This window comes from Lactuca serriola, chromosome 7 (assembly GCF_051521515.1).
Source record: "Lactuca serriola cultivar US96UC23 chromosome 7, Lser_US96UC23_V15, whole genome shotgun sequence".
Classification (NCBI taxonomy): Eukaryota; Viridiplantae; Streptophyta; class Magnoliopsida; order Asterales; family Asteraceae; genus Lactuca; species Lactuca serriola.
In genome coordinates this window covers 5,977,642-5,996,513 of record NC_136414.1, presented here as the reverse complement: position 1 = coordinate 5,996,513, position 18,872 = coordinate 5,977,642, and the positions used below count along the sequence as shown (strand labels likewise).

The following is an 18,872-nucleotide window of genomic DNA, read 5'->3' as shown; positions in this document are numbered from 1 at the left end:
AAACACACACACACACACACATATATATATATATATATATATATATATATATATATATATATATATATATAGTAACATCCCAAAAATCAGAGTAAAATTTTTATTTTCCATAAACAACCCAATTACCATAATTGTTTCAAAAGTGATAGTCAATAATCAAAGTATCCTAAAATCCAAATAACATAAAATCCGAAGGATGTGCATGATCACGTCTTCGCCTTGTCACGATCATCTGAAGCACCTGAAACAATAAACTGAAACCGTAAGCCAAAGCTTAGCGAGTTCCCCCAAAGTACTACCATACAAACATATAATCAATTAGATACTGGTTCTACAACCTCCTGGGTGGATTACCCCAAGTCCACAACCTTACGGTTGGAATGCGCCGGTCCACAACCTTTTGGTTGGCTTACCCAATACATACTGGGTCCACAACCTCCTGGTTGGGTTACCCCTAGCCCACAACCTTCCATTTGGAATGCCCCGGCCCACAACCTTTCGATTGGCTTGCCCAAATTTGTTGACTGGCAGAACAAAGCAGTACAGCCTCAACCCCAACATACCATGTCAACATATACATAAAAATATCATATATCCAACAAACAGATAATCATATAACCATTCAACAGACAAACATGCAGACCTACAGATCACTACTTCATAAAAACATCCTATATATCTGGACACATATTTAACAAATCACTACAACATAACAATATCCTCTATACTAGGATACATAATCTAGTGGGTCGGCCTGGTGCCTTCGTCCCATAAGTATAGTGAGGAAAACTCAACTCTCACTCCGAACAAATAATCAGCTATACCAGTCATCTATTCATCAAATAGTAACAAATCTCAATTACAAATCAAAATACCCTTAGGTCAAATCCTGGTCAAAGTCAAAAAGTCAGCCGAGTCAACTCAGCTACTCAGCTTGTATGGTTAGCGTACTTGAGTCGTGACCAAAAACGAGATGTTTGACCTCATACGAGCAGCGTACCATAGGTACACCCAGCGTACGCTGCTACCATGTTTTCCTTCTATTAAGAGCTTAATCCTTAAGCTCTTTTGTCTAAAACCCATATCTAGTCCTCAAATGACGTCCTTAACCATAAAGTTTCCAACTTTATGGTCTTGCATGGCTATTAAGTGCCTAATACCAAAAAAACCTAACTTCTTAACTCATCAAGACATCCTAGTTCATGCATGGAAGGAAACTAAGGTCCAAGATTATATTTTTATGATTCTAAACACTCCAAAATGTCTGGAAGGACAAATCATATGAATTACAATAACCCATACTCATGATACCAAGCTTATGAGACCAAAAAGAAAACAAATCCATAGCTAATTCTGATCTAAACAAAACTTCAATAAGATCAGAGCTTTTTACCTCCAAATGGTACCAAACAATGATGTGATTCTGGATCCAAAGTGCTCTACTCTTCTAAGATGGTGTCCTTTTCTTTCTTCCTCCTTCAAGATCACCAAAACACACACTAATGGCTCAAAGATGCTCTCAAAATGGATTAGGGGTTGTAAGGGTCGAAGATGGGGTTGGTGGTTGATGAGTGAAAGGGGTATTGAGAGTTAAGGATGTTTAAATAGGGTCCAAACCCTAAACATTAGGGTTTGACCCTTGACCACGTACTCCCAGCATACCAGATGTATGCTCAATGTACCTAAGTAAGTCCATGTACGCCCAACGTACCTAATTAAGTATGAATTTTCATTTTAGTCCCATTTGTGACAAATTTGCAAACAATTCTCATGGCAAGGTTCAAAATGTTAAATACCTTGAAATCGAGATGTTATATATATATATATATATATATATATATATATATATATATATATATATATATATATATATATATATATATATATATATATAGGAAAATGATCAAATGAGAACACCTAAAAGGTTGAGAACGCGAGAACAGTTCTGGACCAATCAATATATAAGGGCATATAAGTAATTGCATATTTTAATTAAATTAAAATAAAATAAAATCAATCAAATTCCATTAAATTTAGGACTAGTTACCAAAAAAGGAGATATTTGATTTTTTATTTTTCTTATTAATGAAATATAAAAAACATTTTTATCAAAAAAAAATTAAATCTAAAAAAAATTAATTTTTTTATCTTAAATTTTTTTTCTCATATTTCACGTTTTTTTTTTCAAAAAAAATAATAAAAATCCAACCCCAAATAAATACATTTGTATTCATAAACGATTTTTTTTTTCAAAAAAACTAATACTACTGCAATCACAAATAAATACATATCAATTTACAAGTAATCCACTTCCTTTCTTTTAATCAACTGAAAATAAAAGGGGTGTAAAAATTATCATTTCTTCATAAAATAATACATTTAATCATAAATAAGTACACTTATTCACACATGATTACATTGCTATTTACAAATGAATAGATTGTTATTAAGAAATGAATACCCTGGTATACACAAATGAGTAAAACAATACCTCTAATCATAAATAAAATACACTCATTCACACATGATTACACTGCTATTTACAAATGAATACATTGTTATTAACAAATGAATACCCTTATTCATAAATGAATACCCCTCCCACGCATATCATCAAACAGCTTATGTGCACAACCTTTTACCATGAATTTGATTACAACTTTGTGTGGCTATCTCTTCCATCAATTGTAAGGGTTGCCACTTGAGCCTTCAAAGACCCACTTGAGCCTATCGAGTTCTTCCAAATCAAACAAGAACAAAAAAAAGGAACCCTTACCTATTTTTGAATCGTTGTTGCCCTTCTCGATCACCAAACAACCCAATATCGGGGCTTTGTCACCATAAACCAATGGCAGACCCCACATCCCGTTGCTTCCATTCTCTTTTCTTCTTCTCTTCGACTGACTTTATGGAGTATATTGTCGACTGACTTGGAATCGGGATGGTCAATTAAAAAGTTAAAATTGGATTTGTGGACTTTTTGGTTCCAATGTCTCACCTGTGAATGTAATCAGAAACGAGGTCTCGGAATCGTAACTCATATTTGCAATCGGAATCGAGCCTATGTTTGGAAAGCTTGGATTCAGGTATTGACATAGATTCGCAATCGGGAGTGTGATGTTCGGAACAAATGAAATTGGGATTGAAAACTATTTCACCTGAGAACGATCGGAGCTTGATAATTTGGGCTTAGACTCATTTTTTCCACGAACACCAAAGTTAAGATCAGATTCGGAACCAACTATTCACTGTTGGGATGTTCAATTGTACTCGGAATCGGGTTCTTGTCGGCTCAAAATCAGAATGAGATGTTGAGTGCCTAACATTCGTAACTGTGTGCTCGGAACGAAGGTCTGCTCGGAGTTAATTGCATTTTGGATTCAGAACTCATGTTGTGTTTCACGAGTAGTTTTGAGTCTGCATTCGTTTATCATGGGCAATTGGGGAAAAAGACTACCGATTTACACATGGCGATTAGGTCAAGAGAGGCAAAGAGTAATTATACGAGTTTACAAAATTAGGGTAATGCTTATTTACTTTAATAGCCTTTATAATTTTCTTTAATTTAAAATTTAAAAGTTAAATGTATTAATAATTAGAAAATTAACAATTAATAATAGCCACATATCTTAAAAATTAGATGGTCCATATCTGTTCTCGCGTTCTCAACCTTTTAGGTGTTCTCATTTGATCATACCCATATATATATATATATATATATATATATATATATATATATATATATATATATATATTCTCTATTTCAGTCTGTTTAAATAAGAAAAACAAAAAAAGGCCAATCACAACAAGAGAGAAGAGGCGGGGAAGCCTCCCCTCACTCTGTTCCCACACACATATTCCCTTACCCTCGGTATTGTTTTTCGAGGTACGGGTAAGCTTCCCGCTCACATATCCCGCTACATACCCTAGAGTCTAACACACCTTAAAGCTTAGGGTGAAAGAGTTTATCTCTTCCAAACCACATGCCACCTTGGCGACATATTAATATTTATGTCTCCTTTCAATTTTTTCTCTCCCAGCCAACAACACATGAAAATTCATCTCTTCAAACCCATACATTTAATTACAAGTATTAATGCATGATGTATAAGTACATAGAAGAGAAAGAGAGGGTTGAAAAGTGGGTTATGTAATCAGTGAGGAATCTCATTTGACGATAGCACACCTCTTCGGATCCGTGCAGCAGGCGGTATCGGTGGTACTGTCGTGGACACGCTAGAAAAAAATATTGACTCCATCCACCCTTAAAAACAACCTATAATATAGTATTGACATATTCTATTCTTTCATATTTCATTTCTCGACTCTTCATATTTCGTGTTCTCGAGTCTCATATTTGTATACTAGTCTCAGTTGATCTGATAACTTTTAGATATTTCCAAGTTTCATGTTTCATATTTTGTATTTTCCTTTTTTCAAGTTTTTCATTTTTCATATAAAAACTAGATAATAGATAAATAAGTAGCATATATAAGGTTTATCATTATTCCTTCCCGATAAAGTTGAAACTCATCGAAAGGAAAGGACAGTGGTTTACTAAAATCGAGCATCCAGCCGATGTCAAACAATACCGAATCAACACCGACCACTTGCCTCCAAAACCCATGAATTGCATAGCATACTCCATGAAATCCCATGAAGCATATACGTCTTTTCAAAGTTGATTTTAAAAAAATTAGTTATTCTTCCTCTTCATTTACTATTAACGGACCATAAAATATTAAAATGTAGCTTGTTCACAACTAGCAACATTTTCTATCACCCAACCAAGCCGAGGAGTTTAGACAGGGCCGATCCATAGGATTTTCATGCCCCGGGCGAGAAGGCTTAATCATGCCCATATAATCAAATCAAACCCATATAAAACATCATAAATAAAGAAAAGATTAGAGAAGCTTCTATTTCACACAGAGTTTATAAGAATTGGATGGAAATGGAATTCAATTCATGTTAGTTCACTGTTTCAACATAAAATTACATTTAACTGAATTCCTATGAAAATTTAGAAAACACTTGAGAAAAAAATACTAAAATACATTTCTAATCTTGTACTTAGAACTTCACAAAAAAAATCTTTAATACTTGAAATACTTTTGTTCAAAACTTGTTGTTTTCTTTCTCGCTCTTCTGGTTGCTACTCGCCTGGCACTAAAAAAAAAATATTGTTTAAATCTGAAATTTTTGGCTCTAATCCAAAAATAAGAAGTTTTGCTCTTTGGTTTGTTGAAGAAATGAAAAATGTTCCATGTCCTGAACAGAAAATAAAACAATTAAAGTAAAGATCTTTGAAGTATTTACTCATCTAAAAGCCTTAAAACATTAGAATGTGTAAACCATGTTTAATTCTATTTGTTGACTGCATCTGGTTAGTTTTATCTGGTCTTGATACAAAATTCAAGAGGATGTATAAAAAAACATGGGAGCCATCATTATAACAGTCTAAAAAAAGGTGTATATAAAGACACTACAGGTTATTTCATAGGTAATACTACCATTAGTTTTCCTGTTGGTGGCACATACTTGAATGTGCACCAATGCTTCAGAGGCTTATTTTGCATCAAATAGAAAGTCTATAAGGATATTGCCCCAACCATCAAATGTCAGCCTTGGTTGGACAATTACACTAACAGTTAAACTTATATAAGACATAAACTTTTAGAAACTTTAATTACTATCAGATTCTGGAATCTTCAGCAGTTTACATTGGTTGTAAGAGAAATACTTACCAGAGACTTTAGGAGAAAAATTCAACAGTTCGACCCTTTGAAATTTTACCAATTCACTTTATGCGAGAATGTCGCCAACTGTAGGAGAAAACTATCAGATTTCCAAGGAGAAGAATGACTGATTCAATTCAAATTCGCAATGAGATTTTTGAAAAGGAAGGAAAGAACTGCCTAATTAACAATAACTTTGTTAGGTGCATTTTGTGCACCCTTTTTGCACAACTTTTAGCCCTTTTTATTTATGTTTTTAGCATAATTGTTCTTTACTTTTATTGCATTTCATCATATCTAGGTTAATTTCTTGAACGACCTTATTTGCACTCTTTCATGTCATTTTCAGGTGAACCGGAGGTTGGAGCGCGCTTTTGGAGGTGCTAGGGAGCGTTGATGAAGATTGCGGGATGATTGGGAGAGAATCGGAAGAATTAGAAAAATCAAGTTTGGACGAGCATCCAGAGGGCAACACGGGGCGTGCTAGGTTTGCATTGGAAACAAACACGGGGCGTGTTTGGCTATCAAACACTTATCTTCTGACTTCGATGAACACGACTCGTGTTCATTTAGCCTATATGGACACGGGGCGTGTTGGGCTATTTGGGCATTTTTGAGCATCGTACTTACACTCAACACGACCCGTGTTGATTTGCTCTATTTCGACACGGGGCGTGTTCGACTTAAAAACTGTTTTTTTGGCAGTTTTTACTCTTTTCTTATTTCGTGAATGAGGTCATTTTTGGGGGAAGCAGAGCAGAGAAAAATCATTTTTGAGGAGAAGGAGTTGAAGTTTTTAGCAAGGATTGTCCGTTAAGCATTTGGAAACATTTTGATTTCGTATTTGTAAGCATTTTAATTCTTGATTTCATCTTCTAGATTTCTGGTTTTGTTCTAGTCATGTGTGGCTAGAACTCTAATTTCTCCAACTCATGTTTTGACTTTCTAGTTGTGAATCTAATCATATGACTTGATGTTTGTTCTTAATACTCATGTTTTGACTTTCTAGTTGTGAATCTAATCATATGACTTGATGTTTGTTCTTAATTTCTATCTAATGAATTTGATTTTGCTTTAATCGAATGTTTGATTCTAATTGTGATTCTTATTGGCCATTTGAATTAGGGTTAGGTCATTCCAGTTATCTCTTTTACAAAATCCGTAATTGTTTTGTGAAATTGAACAAGTAACAAGCATTAAATTGACATCTATTGAATGAATTTAGTGTAAATCTTATTCATACACTTTTACACTCCCGAGCTTATGAGGAGTATTGGGTGTTGTTGGGAACATTCACATAAAGCTTCATGCAATCTTTCAATCTAATTCTAAGAGCTTGTTTAGATTAGGTTAGTAAGGTTAGGATTAATCAAAGAGCTTGTTTTGGTTAATTATTGTGGTGAATGGAAAGTGTTAGAGCTTGTTAACACTTTCAAGTACCAACTTAGATAGAATGAAACAAAGGTCTTGTCATCTTGGATTCACATTGTTGAACTGTCATACATGAAGTTGGAGTCTTTATAATATCTGAATTTAATTTACTCATTCAGCCAATTACTTGTGATTTTACTTTATTTGTCTAATCATTGCAATCAACCCCCCCCCCCCCCCCCCCCCCCCCGTTCTTCTTTCATCTTTTGTGAACAAGTACCTTACGCAAAAAGGGTATAGACTGATAGTCCCATGTCTCTGTGGATCGACCCTACTTGCCTTGTACTACTTTTGAGTGCAATAGAGTAGTGTTACTTAGGAGTATATCGTACCCCTTTATTTGTTGGGTCTGACACCCCTAACAAACTTCCATAAGTATAAAAGTAGATATTAAAGAGAACTTATTTGAGTCGTCTTCCCTGATTCAATGATCAGACGCTTCATCTTCTTCAGCTTTTTAGGCGTGATGTTTAGGAGACCAAGAAGTCAGAAGTGTAAATTAATTTGCAATTGCTGCCAAATTAGGTTTCAGATCATTTAGTTTCCCCTTTTTGTGTTCCAAACCATCAATTTTAGTGGTGGTTGATAAGAGTTTTGGCCCAAATAGCATGCTACCCATAATAGACCTTTGAAATCTGATGCCCCTTTAAAACATGTTGCTTTGGGCCATGGCCCAGCTCGCCCTGGGCTTTGGCCGGCCCTGAGTTTAGAGACGATCTTATATTGTGCACCACTATATTGATCTTCAAATAAAGAACATGAGGAGAAAACATTTCCATTCATGAAACTGAAGTTACTTGGATTTAGTAAATTTGATTGATTGCATGAAAATTTCACCACAATAATTATTCGTTAACCACCGCTTATGCGATTCTAAAGAAACAAACTAATGGGGTTCATAAAATAATTAAAATTATTCGACCATCACAAGTTGAATTTGGCAATTCTGCATAACATGATCTATGATATGAATTCTATTAAACATTAGGTGTGAGACCCATATACTACATATGTTGATTAATATATAAAATATCATGTGAAAAAAATTTAATTTAAAATAACCACAAAATGTCATGTGACAAAATGAATAAGAATGTAACAAATGACAAAAAAAAATTATATATTAGGGTAGATATATATTAAACTCGAAAATCTATATAGAGTTTTAACTTTTAAGTTTTATAAAATTTCATATTTTATGGTAGTTTGTGACATTTATTAAAAATATGGTCATTCTGTAATATCTATTATGAAGAGTTGTTATTTTAGAATTTCTTCTTTGAAAACGATAAATTTTATAAAAGCTCATCTTGGCTTGATATTCTTATATAAATATTTTGATTTACCGCTAAAATTTTAAAAAAGAAAACTATGTCCAAGGAAAACAAGTATCAAAAAATTGCAAAAAAATAGCTATTGATAAACTATTCTTTTAAATAAAAAGTTAAAAACTCGTTTTAAGAATAGTTTTTATACCAATAATAAAAAATCAAATAAATAATAGAAAGTCAAACATTTCTAACTATTTTTTCTTTGAACATGTTTTAAAAAATAATATTGAAGGGTCTAGATTATAATTTATTAACCAAAAAAGGTTATCATCTATCTAAAACAAACAAAAAATCATAACTTATTAGGAAATGGATTTATGAATTCAAATTACCATAAATTAATAGACAATCTTTGTCATTTATTATTACATTCATTATATTTAATATTTTACGTATATAAATATTAGTATTATGTGACATTTTAATTTATAAAAATTAAAAAAGACATAAAAAAAACCATAAATTGATATGTAAATACTATTTATTAAGAAAATACCATAAAATGACATGTGTCAAAACTAATGAGAAAGTGACATGTGACAAAATGATCTTGATTTATTAGAGTAGATATACTTTGGATAAATGTTGATCCTTTAGATTTGTTTAACCCGTTTTTTTTATTAAATGACCTGATTATATTTAGTGGCAAGTCTAGATTGAAAACTACGCAATTCACTAATTTTTCTATAGAAAATTGTCTGTACAAATTTAAAGATTTTATTGGTAAGGTAGATCCTAATTTTTTTTTTTTTTTTTTTTTTTTTTGTAAAGTAGATCACTATAAAATTTCTATAGAAATGTTAGGTAAATTATAAAAATTAGGTGGGTCTTCTTTTATGAAGTTTCAATAAAAGGAATCCTCTACTAACGTAAGACAATCAATTCCATTATCGAGTCTTTGCACCTATCCTTTTTTATTTTCGCTTTCTGAACCTTTGTTTGTTTTCGGAAAATGTGATTTGGCTTGGGATTGCCTTTTTTTTTTTTTATTAATTCCAGGGTTTCTCTTAATTTGAAAGTTATCATTTAGTAAGTTTCCATACCAATGCTCAATCCAATTAAATCCGTAGCTTCTACCGATTTCGCAATAACCCCCATTTTTAAGATGAAAATCTTATTGTGATCTCGTTTCCCTTTTTCTTTCATTTATACTCGAACCGTTGAATTTATTACCCACCGTAGTTATGCATAACCTCGCCAGTGATTATATTTATTTAATATATTAGAAATGAAAGTAAAATGGTTGAACCATAGATAATACATATAAAAGTAATCATTGATCTTTTGAAAGAAAATAAAGGCTTCGCAAGCACTAAAATAATAAATATTATGTGGTTTGTAATGTTAAACAAATTCTTTTCGTTGAAATGTCATCATCTCCTTGAGCAACATTAGGCATCACCTCGATGGGTTTTTTTTTTTTTTTGGATTGTTTGTATTTATAAGTTAAAACTTAAAAGTACTAAAATAGAAGTCCAATCAAACAAATAATTAATCGGTCTTATATATGCTAATTAATCCTATAACGAACACATTAAAATTGTAATCAATGAAAGAATAATCCTTGTTCGAAAATGGTGTGATACCTTTAAATGGTTATAAAATCGGTATTATATATGGTAATAAGTCCCATTAAGAACACACATTAAAAGTCTAATAAATAAAATAATAATCCTTGTTCCAAATTGGTTGTTATAGTACCTGCAAATGGGTATTTAAGTAGCCCACAAACCACAGATTCTGTAAATACAATCAAATCAAGCTACATCAAATCAAACGTTAATTAGACTCATGGCTTTGACATCAAAAACAATACTGGCCATCACAGTTTTGGTGTTGGTATTTGTTCCAAGTTTAGGTATGAAAACTTTCTTTCATTTCTCATTTCTTGTGTTATTATAAGATTATAAAACATATTGATTGATTGTATATGCATGTATTCAGGTCTTACACCTGCATGCATTGGACCATGTGCATCGATTAAGAACAGTTGCCTACAACTTTGCCAAGAGCGGGGTTTTCTAACGGGTGCTTGTATGCCATCTCCTTCGCCTTTGTGTTGTTGTCATGATCAGCCGGCTAATTTTTAATACTTATTTCTAAGGGTTTAATAGTATTTAATAATCGTACAAGTTACCAATTATTGCTTGTAAACCATTTTTGGGATCTTGATGTTCAATCTAGATATTGGGATGATGCTATGAAGCTAATAAAAGTGGCTTTACTTGATCGTTGTTCTTGGACGTTTAGTTACTCGATATGTACAATACTTTTACTGAAATGACCAGTATTTTGTTCGTACGTGTTAACATATTATACAACAAACACAAAAAATACAAACACTACGATTTGCGAGAACGGACAATAAGTAATCTAAGGGTGGCAATCTTGGGCCAATATTTATAAACGTGTTTGATTTGAGTTGTAATTTATTTTTAAGATGTGAAAAATAATACTATAGTTAAGTATGGTTGGATGATGTGGAATGCTTAGTTATCATTCAATAGATATTGAATGTAAATCACATTTTCTTTCATTTTTACAATATGTTTCATTGAATTGTGTAGAATTTAGTGGATTGTGTAAGTCAAATTATAAAGTTGTAGGAAAAACAGGCAAGCTCGTCCCCGTAAGGCTATGAAGCCTTAATCATGCAATATAGAAATGCTTCTATTAATTTTACGAATGATATGGTTTATAGGTGCAACAAGATATGGGATAAGTCCATTAAAAGCCCATATCGTCTCCATAAGGCTTTGAGCCCGTAATCGTGATCGTCAACACGCGAACTAGAAAATTTTTTATTCATGTAAAAAGTTAGGGGATACAAATACATAGGCAGAAAATTGAGCCAAAAATAACAAACGGGCATGAACTGCCCATATCATCTCCATAAGGCTCTCAAGCCTTGATCATTTATAAGTCGCCAAACCATAAACCTAACTCATCTCGGATGTTAAGCCTTATAGAGTCTTCTAGAAATCCCCTTTCTAGAAAGAAAAACCCCATCCACCTACCTTATCGAGTCACTCTTTCTAAACATATCTTGATAAGTAGATAAAAAACAACCGAACTCCATAACTTAAACTAAGTACTAGATATAACCAACCACCACCGCTTAACAATTTCATCGATCTAATGAGAAATTGATTTTGTAGACATGTATGTATTGTACTATGTGCTATCAGGTCTCTTAATCCATGAAGTGTATGCCAAAATCTTCACATATATGCATTAATAAATTATTTTCTTGTTTTTTAATTGTCTCATTTACAAAAATGCTCACGATAGAAATCAAGTACACGTGTTCCCCATAAGAGTCTATTTGTCTATGACGAATATTGGGTAAAACAATATATATATATATATATATATATATATATATATATATATATATATATATATATATATATATATATATATATATATATATATATATATGGGTAAAATGAATATACCTAACAACCTTATATAAGCTTAGGTACCTAACCTCATCAAACTACGTCATTTTGCATTAAATTTTCATTGCAATCATCCAAGGTTCTTAAACTTCATCCCTAAACTTAATTTACTTCAAAAAAATTTGAAAATTCATCATTATATTTCTCCTGCATCATTTCGTTTGTAGCGATAGGATATAAAGCCCATTAGGTGGTATTCGATAGAAAGACGTGATGTAAAAGAAAGATATTGGTGAAAGTCCAAAGATTTTGGAAGCAATCAAGTTATGAGGTTGAAGTTTAAGAACCTTAGGCAATTACAATATAAATATCATACAAACCGATGTGGTATTATGGAGTTAGGTACCTAAGTTTATATAAGGTTGTTAGGTATATTCACTTTTCCCTATATATATATATATATATATATATATATATATATATATATATATTAAAGTTGGACTATTCTTAGGAATAGTGCCGTTGTGTTATTTTGCGCAGCTGCTTTCTATGCTATTTTGCGCGTGTTATTTTCACAAATGGTTCTTCGTTTTTGTATTTTTTTGTGTTGAATATATTTTGGGTGGTGTTTCACACTTTGTTTATAGTTTTCTTCCGTTTGTCCTAGGGATGAGCATATGACCCGTTGGACCGGACCGGACCGGAAAAAAACCGGGACCGGACCGGATATACATATTAATGGGCCGGTTTTCGGGTTTTGTTTTTACCACTAATCGGGTTTCGGGTTTGGACCGGACCGTACCCAGAATACGGGATTTAACCCGGACCGGACCGGAATTTTTTTTCACCTTAGAATATATAGATAATGATATTGAATTATTAGTTAATGTTATATATAACATTATGTATAAAACTTGATGTTTTTATTTTAACGTTGTTTATAAATCTTGATCAACGTATGTTCCTATCACTTTACAAGAAAGAATGTATCTAGCACGTTATTTTTTGTTCAAACATGCAAAAAAAAAAATTAAAAACATGCAAATTTTTTTTTATAAAAACATGCAGTTTTTTATAAATAATGTTGTTTTTTGTTGTTTTTTACACAAAAAAGCTGTTAAAATGCAGTTTTTTATTAGCAATGTTGTTTCTTTTTTGTTAAAACATGCATTTTTTTTTATAAAAAGTGTAGTTTTTATGCTAAATAGTGTAATTTTTATTTGTTCCAAATGTTAATAAGGTTTGTATTTTTTTTGTAGACACCTCATTTGCACGTGATCTAAGTAAAATCCCGCATTGTACCAATTTCAAAGTCTAGTTCGGTCCAAAACCCGAAACCCGGTTTAGTACCCGAGACCGGACCGGACCGAAGCCGAACCTGATACATCCAAAAACGGTCCGGTTTTCGGGTAAGAAAATTCACGATTTTCGGTCTTCGGGTTTTCGGTCTTCGGGCCGGTCTAGTCCGGGTTTGGCCCGTTGCTCATCCCTAGTTTGTCCTACGTGCCTCATCACCTCCATCCACATTTACTCACCGCCTCCCTCACCCAATCAAATACAGTTGCTTCCACCGCCAGACCGCCTTCTTTCATCTGCCTTCGTCTTTTGGTCTTTTGGAGTAGATGACACCTCCAGTTCCTTCCTACTTTACCACCGCTCGAAGGGGCAGAAGATTCGTCAACATCAGCCGTCAGCTTCTTGCGTAACCCAGTTAACAGACTACATATCGAACATCCGGATACTTCCCAGTTCCCACCGTCTCTCTTATCAGGTTCGCCTCCATCGACTTTTCCTTCCCCCTTTCTCTGCAATCGATTTGGTTTCGTATTTTAAAATTGTCAACTCCGCCATCGCTCACACTTCAGCTCTCATCTTTACCCAGCTAATCACCAGACGTGACCTCCTAACCGCCATCAGCGAGATCCTAGGAATGACGATTATGCCGTAGTGTCACATGTCCTCATAACAATTCTTCAGTCACTGCCTCCACTGCAGGTAAATACTTTAATCTAAAACCCTACTACCGTCTCAGCGCCATCTCCATCTTCTGTTGCACTCTCCTCTCCGCTCCAATAACGTCATCTCTCTTCGTTGGATTGAAACCCTAATTACAGGAACGACATATGTAATTGCAGTGCTTTTACAGGTAATGAAACAAATCTCTATTTTTCCTGTTAAAAGAGCATTAACAGTTGGTTCAGTTGTCTATACATGTAATATTATGTTTCTGATGACGTTTTAGGGCATACCGGTGGTGTCATGCTTTCTTCTTCAAAGATTTCTATTCGACAACAACATATTATACAGGAAGAAGAAGAAATCGCCAATGCAATCGGCATGCGGTGGTGCGATTTTTGTCCTAATTTCATAATTTATTAACCATTTACTTTTTTTATGCTTTAATCATAGTTTTAAGTTCATAAAGCAGGGAATGTTTTCTATGTAAACTGAGACGGACTACTTCCTACTGCTATTGAAGTGATATCAACCCTTGGATTAAGTAGTCAGGAACAAATGCAATACGCTCCATATGTACCCTTGGTATATAGGTGCTTATTATCTTTTTGTTACTAAAAACATGATATAACCTTCATTTATTCTTTCTATGCATATCTTAATTTCAAGGTATGTTGTCGCTGCAACTGTGTCATTGGATTCAACAATTGTTTGGGTTGCATGAGGACATTTTTCTCATCAAGAATGATTTTGTTGTCGTGTCTGTAGTTACCCAATAACTAAACACTAGGTAATTTGTTCTTTTTTAATCATTATCACAATGCATTTATTTTCAAGACCTTTTTAGTTTTTCTCTCCTCATTCAAGTTCTCTTTATCAGGGAGAGATGCATCCCATAAATCAAACTTCAAAGAGTTGGCTCATCCCAGGTGTGAAGTCTGCTTTTAGTTTGTAAGGGGAAAATTTTCTAGCATGTATTTTTATTTTTTTTAATTTCCGTTTAATTCCTGATAACGTACCCAACAATGTGGATTGCGTTTATTATGTCATTGTGGGATGGATGTGTTTATTGCAGGACCAATTAAAAAAAACTAATGAAGCCGTTAGAGGCAAGTCTTTTTTCTTGAACCATTATTACCGTTTTTCATGTATAAGTCATCTTTCAATTTATATGATTTCATGTACTACTTTACCCTCTATCACAGTTTTTGCTGGAAGGGTCTTAGAAATATTGAAAATTGAAGTGCCGTTTCTGTTCTTGAATTTGTACCTGATCAAGAAGCTTCACATTCAGGTTTGATCTATGAAACAATGGCTTTTGGTTGTAAAATTGAGTCTTGGTGCTGTTTAATGATCTGGATATTAACAATTTGCATGAAAAGAATAAATCAAGTTCAAAAATCAGAATTTGATAATGAAATTGACGGTGCATCTTGACCTTGATGTACCATATCCATCTGTAACAAGCAACAATAATTCAACGAATGAAGATGTTGAGTGAAGCTCTAAAGGTAAGAGATGTGTTGAATCAAAGAAAACTAATGTTATGATTAAATCAATGGTTCCCTTTCATTCACTACGCTCTATTTTACGTGAGTTTGTTCCGTTATTTCTGTTAATTTACTTATTTGCCTAAATAGGATAGTTTCGTTGGTTTCTAATTATTAGTTACCTTTGTTTTTGGAAAACAGATTAAAATGATGTCCTTGAAGCATTTGAATCAGTCTGTATCTAGAATTTATAATGTGAATGGTACTATACTCTTCTTCTGTTTTTTATTTTGCCAATATTTGATGCATGATGTTTGGAGTTTGGAAGCTTAGTGCAATATCTTAAATATTTTAGAAAATCATGGAAAAAAATTAAGTAGATTATTATCGTTTAACTAATTCAAAATAACAATGACAATTTGGAGAAAAAATACATTATTATTGTAATCTACATTAAATATTATATTTTTATGGTGAGTTATATGAAATAATAATATATCGATTCATTTGTTTAGTGTATTATTTTTTTCAACCAAATGAAGATGTTAAGATTTCTCAAACTTACGCAGTTTTATTTAAATTAGTTGATATTGACATTTAAACTCTTTAACAGTAATCAAGTATTGAAACAACTTCTTACCAACATGTTATTGTTTTTCGTTTTATTTTGCACCTCTTCAAAGCCATTTGTTTAAAGTTTGTTTAGGCTACTTTTTTTTTTTTTTGTCAATTTCTCTTTCAAACAGATTTGCTGTGAACCAATATTTATTGTTTATTTGTGATTACCAATCAAGTTGACTTAATTTAAGAAGTTAGGCTTTCTCCAATTTCTCAAATCCGATTTACAATCATTTGGTTTGTTTACATTATGCTATTCTTTTTGTTTAAAGGATGCTAATCTTCCACGTTTAATATATGTATTTTTGATCAAATTTACCAGAATTTAATCAATATCTATTGTTTATTTGTGATTACCAACAATTTCTTTCATTTTTATCAAATTTACCAGAATTTGTACCCGTTTGGTCCAAAAGAAATTTGATTAATTTAAATTTTTATGTGTAGGGGGCCTGATGAGATTGTAGGGGCTAATTTATAAATCAATCCATTAGTTGGTCGACGAATAGGTGTTGCATCAGGTTTCACTTTTTAATGAGGTTTTCCTTTAATTGTTTCATTTTTCGTTTGTTATAAATTTTGGCGTATTAAAAGATGCAATGAGTACAAAAAAAGGAAGATGGCCGTTTTAACAAGTTAACTTTTTGTTTTTTGATTTATTTATCTCTTTACTAACTTATTATGGGGTTTTTGAATTTTTTTTTATTAGCTTCTCTATTAAAACAAGTCAATATTGGAGCCATCAAAGAAGTAATGATAAGGACAATGCACTAAATAGCAATGTACTTTGCAGTTTTGTTTTGTTTTTTTTACCAAAATCCAAAGTACATTTCCATTTAGTGCACTTTCATATTTAGATGGCAAATGCAGGAAATAGTAATGTATTTAGAATTTATACATTTTTTTTTCTGTTTTATGTAATTTGTTTTGATTTTTTTTTCCCAAAAAAATAACTACATTTTCATTATGTGTAATTTCCATTTTTAGGAGTAAAATGTCCTAAATATGAATGTACTTTACATTTATACCTATTTTTTCTGTTTTTTTTTCAATTTATTTTAAATTCTGTACCCAAAAAACGACATACATTGCCATTTTGTTCAACTTATCATTTATTTTTTATAAATGTGGTAAAATTTGTTCTGAATTTTTTTTCCAAAAAAGAAAGCGAAAGTATCAAATGCGAAAGTGACATTTAACTATTTTACCCCTTTTCCGAAGCGACCTTAATGTATTTTTTTGTTAATCTCATATCTAGCATATGGGGTGAGGATTCTATAACCTTTTGAGTGACATTTGACTATTTTACCCTTTTGCGAAGCTACATTAATATATGGCTTTCTGATGTGTTAGGTTCACACCAAAGAGAGAAGAACTTGATCTCTACATGAAGAACGTTATTAAGGTCAGAAAGCACGAGCGGTTATAGTAATAACATACGGTATAAATGTGATAAGAGATCTATCTGTCGTCAGTTCAGGTGTACTTTTGCTCGACTTTTCTATACGGAGGTTGCTATCTCAACAATTTGCTTACGTTTACAAAATTGTCCTTAAAAATCTCCAACGTATTATAGTAGGTTTTTTTTATTTTTCTTTATTTTATTATTATTATTATTATTATTATTTGTTTTCTATTCTATAACATTCATATAATTGGGTAGATTTTTCAAAATAAATTAGGATGTTATACTAAGCATATTTGCATTCGACTCTACATTCACATTTAATACAATCAAATATTGTGGTGTGGTTTGGGAATGGCAACGAACTTTGAGAGAGCATCCACAGTTTATGATTCAGCATCAACGGTATGTATACAAATACTCACGCAAGTTGACAACTCATCTGCAAATTTTTGGCAAATACATGATCACTTTCTAAAACCATTTCAAACATCCAGTACACTATCTTGAAGTTATTAAATGGTTTACACAACAGTTTTACAACTACTCATATAATAACAAAAAAAAAACAATTAAAAAAAAATCAGTAATTAACAAGCTATGAAGTACCCTCTAATCCCCACAATGTCCTTTAAGAACGGCAGTCAAACAATAACACCCTCTTTAATGTCTTCCATTAGTTTTCTTTAAGAGCGACAGTCAAACAATAACAACCCCCAAAGTGAGGTTTCTCGTCAAACAATAACAACCCCCAAAGTGAGGTTTCTCATCGGTGTACATACGACCCCGCAACGCGGGGTTACTCACCTAGTTTATATTAAAATTATGTTTTTTCCTCTTCGAATTATTGGGTTTTGATTGAAAATATAAAAGACTAATTTCAAAACGTTTCATATTTTTATGATATTCCAGTGTAAATCAAAACTTGTTTTTACAAAAAAATAAAAAAATAAAAAAATAATAAAAAAATAGAACCCTAGAACTTTCTTATTTTTTCATTTTGTTAACTTCCGGTAAACGGGCAAAATAGAAATTTTCGAAAGTTGTAGGCTTTTCTTGTAAAAAAAGTTTTGGATCTAATCAAAAAATCATAAAACTTATAGATCTTTTATGCAATTTACCCACAAAAACCTACAACTTTCCTGAATAACTGAAGAGTTAATTTTTTTTTCTCTAATGTGGCTATATATAATAACGAAAATGGTTTGCATGATGCTTGGTATGTGGTATTTTTCTGATTTAAGATGGTAAATGTCATATGGAAATATGCAAATGTTATTCTTTGGTATAAAGGGAACATATGTTTATATGGGGTGATGCGTTGAAGGTTTGAATTACCTACGATTGCAGTCCTACTTCTTGTAAATCCAAGATAACACCCCAACTTCTCGTTAGCCTAGTATGGAAGCCCCACTTCTCATGAACCCAATATGGAAGCCCCACTTCTCGTCAACATGGAAAATTGGAAACCGTTTGTAAAAAAAAAAATAAAAAAAATAAAT

At 32.3% G+C, this 18,872-nt stretch overlaps 1 long non-coding RNA gene across 14 annotated transcripts; it reads left to right on the top strand.

Moving 5' to 3' along the window:
- Positions 1 to 13,431: 13,431 nt before the first annotated feature.
- On the top strand, positions 13,432 to 17,564 carry LOC145061395 (uncharacterized). Of its 14 annotated transcripts, XR_013687207.1 has the most exons (12): positions 13,432 to 13,672; positions 13,784 to 13,896; positions 14,016 to 14,047; positions 14,144 to 14,246; positions 14,330 to 14,450; positions 14,527 to 14,647; positions 14,738 to 14,808; positions 14,933 to 14,966; positions 15,063 to 15,151; positions 15,240 to 15,609; positions 16,413 to 16,486; positions 17,319 to 17,564. It is a non-coding gene; the product is annotated as an uncharacterized LOC145061395 (long non-coding RNA). The 14 variants fall into 14 exon arrangements; XR_013687210.1 differs by having other exon boundaries at positions 14,330 to 14,442; positions 14,738 to 14,786; positions 15,063 to 15,609; XR_013687208.1 differs by having other exon boundaries at positions 14,738 to 14,786; positions 15,063 to 15,609.
- The last annotated feature ends 1,308 nt before the right edge of the window (positions 17,565 to 18,872 follow it).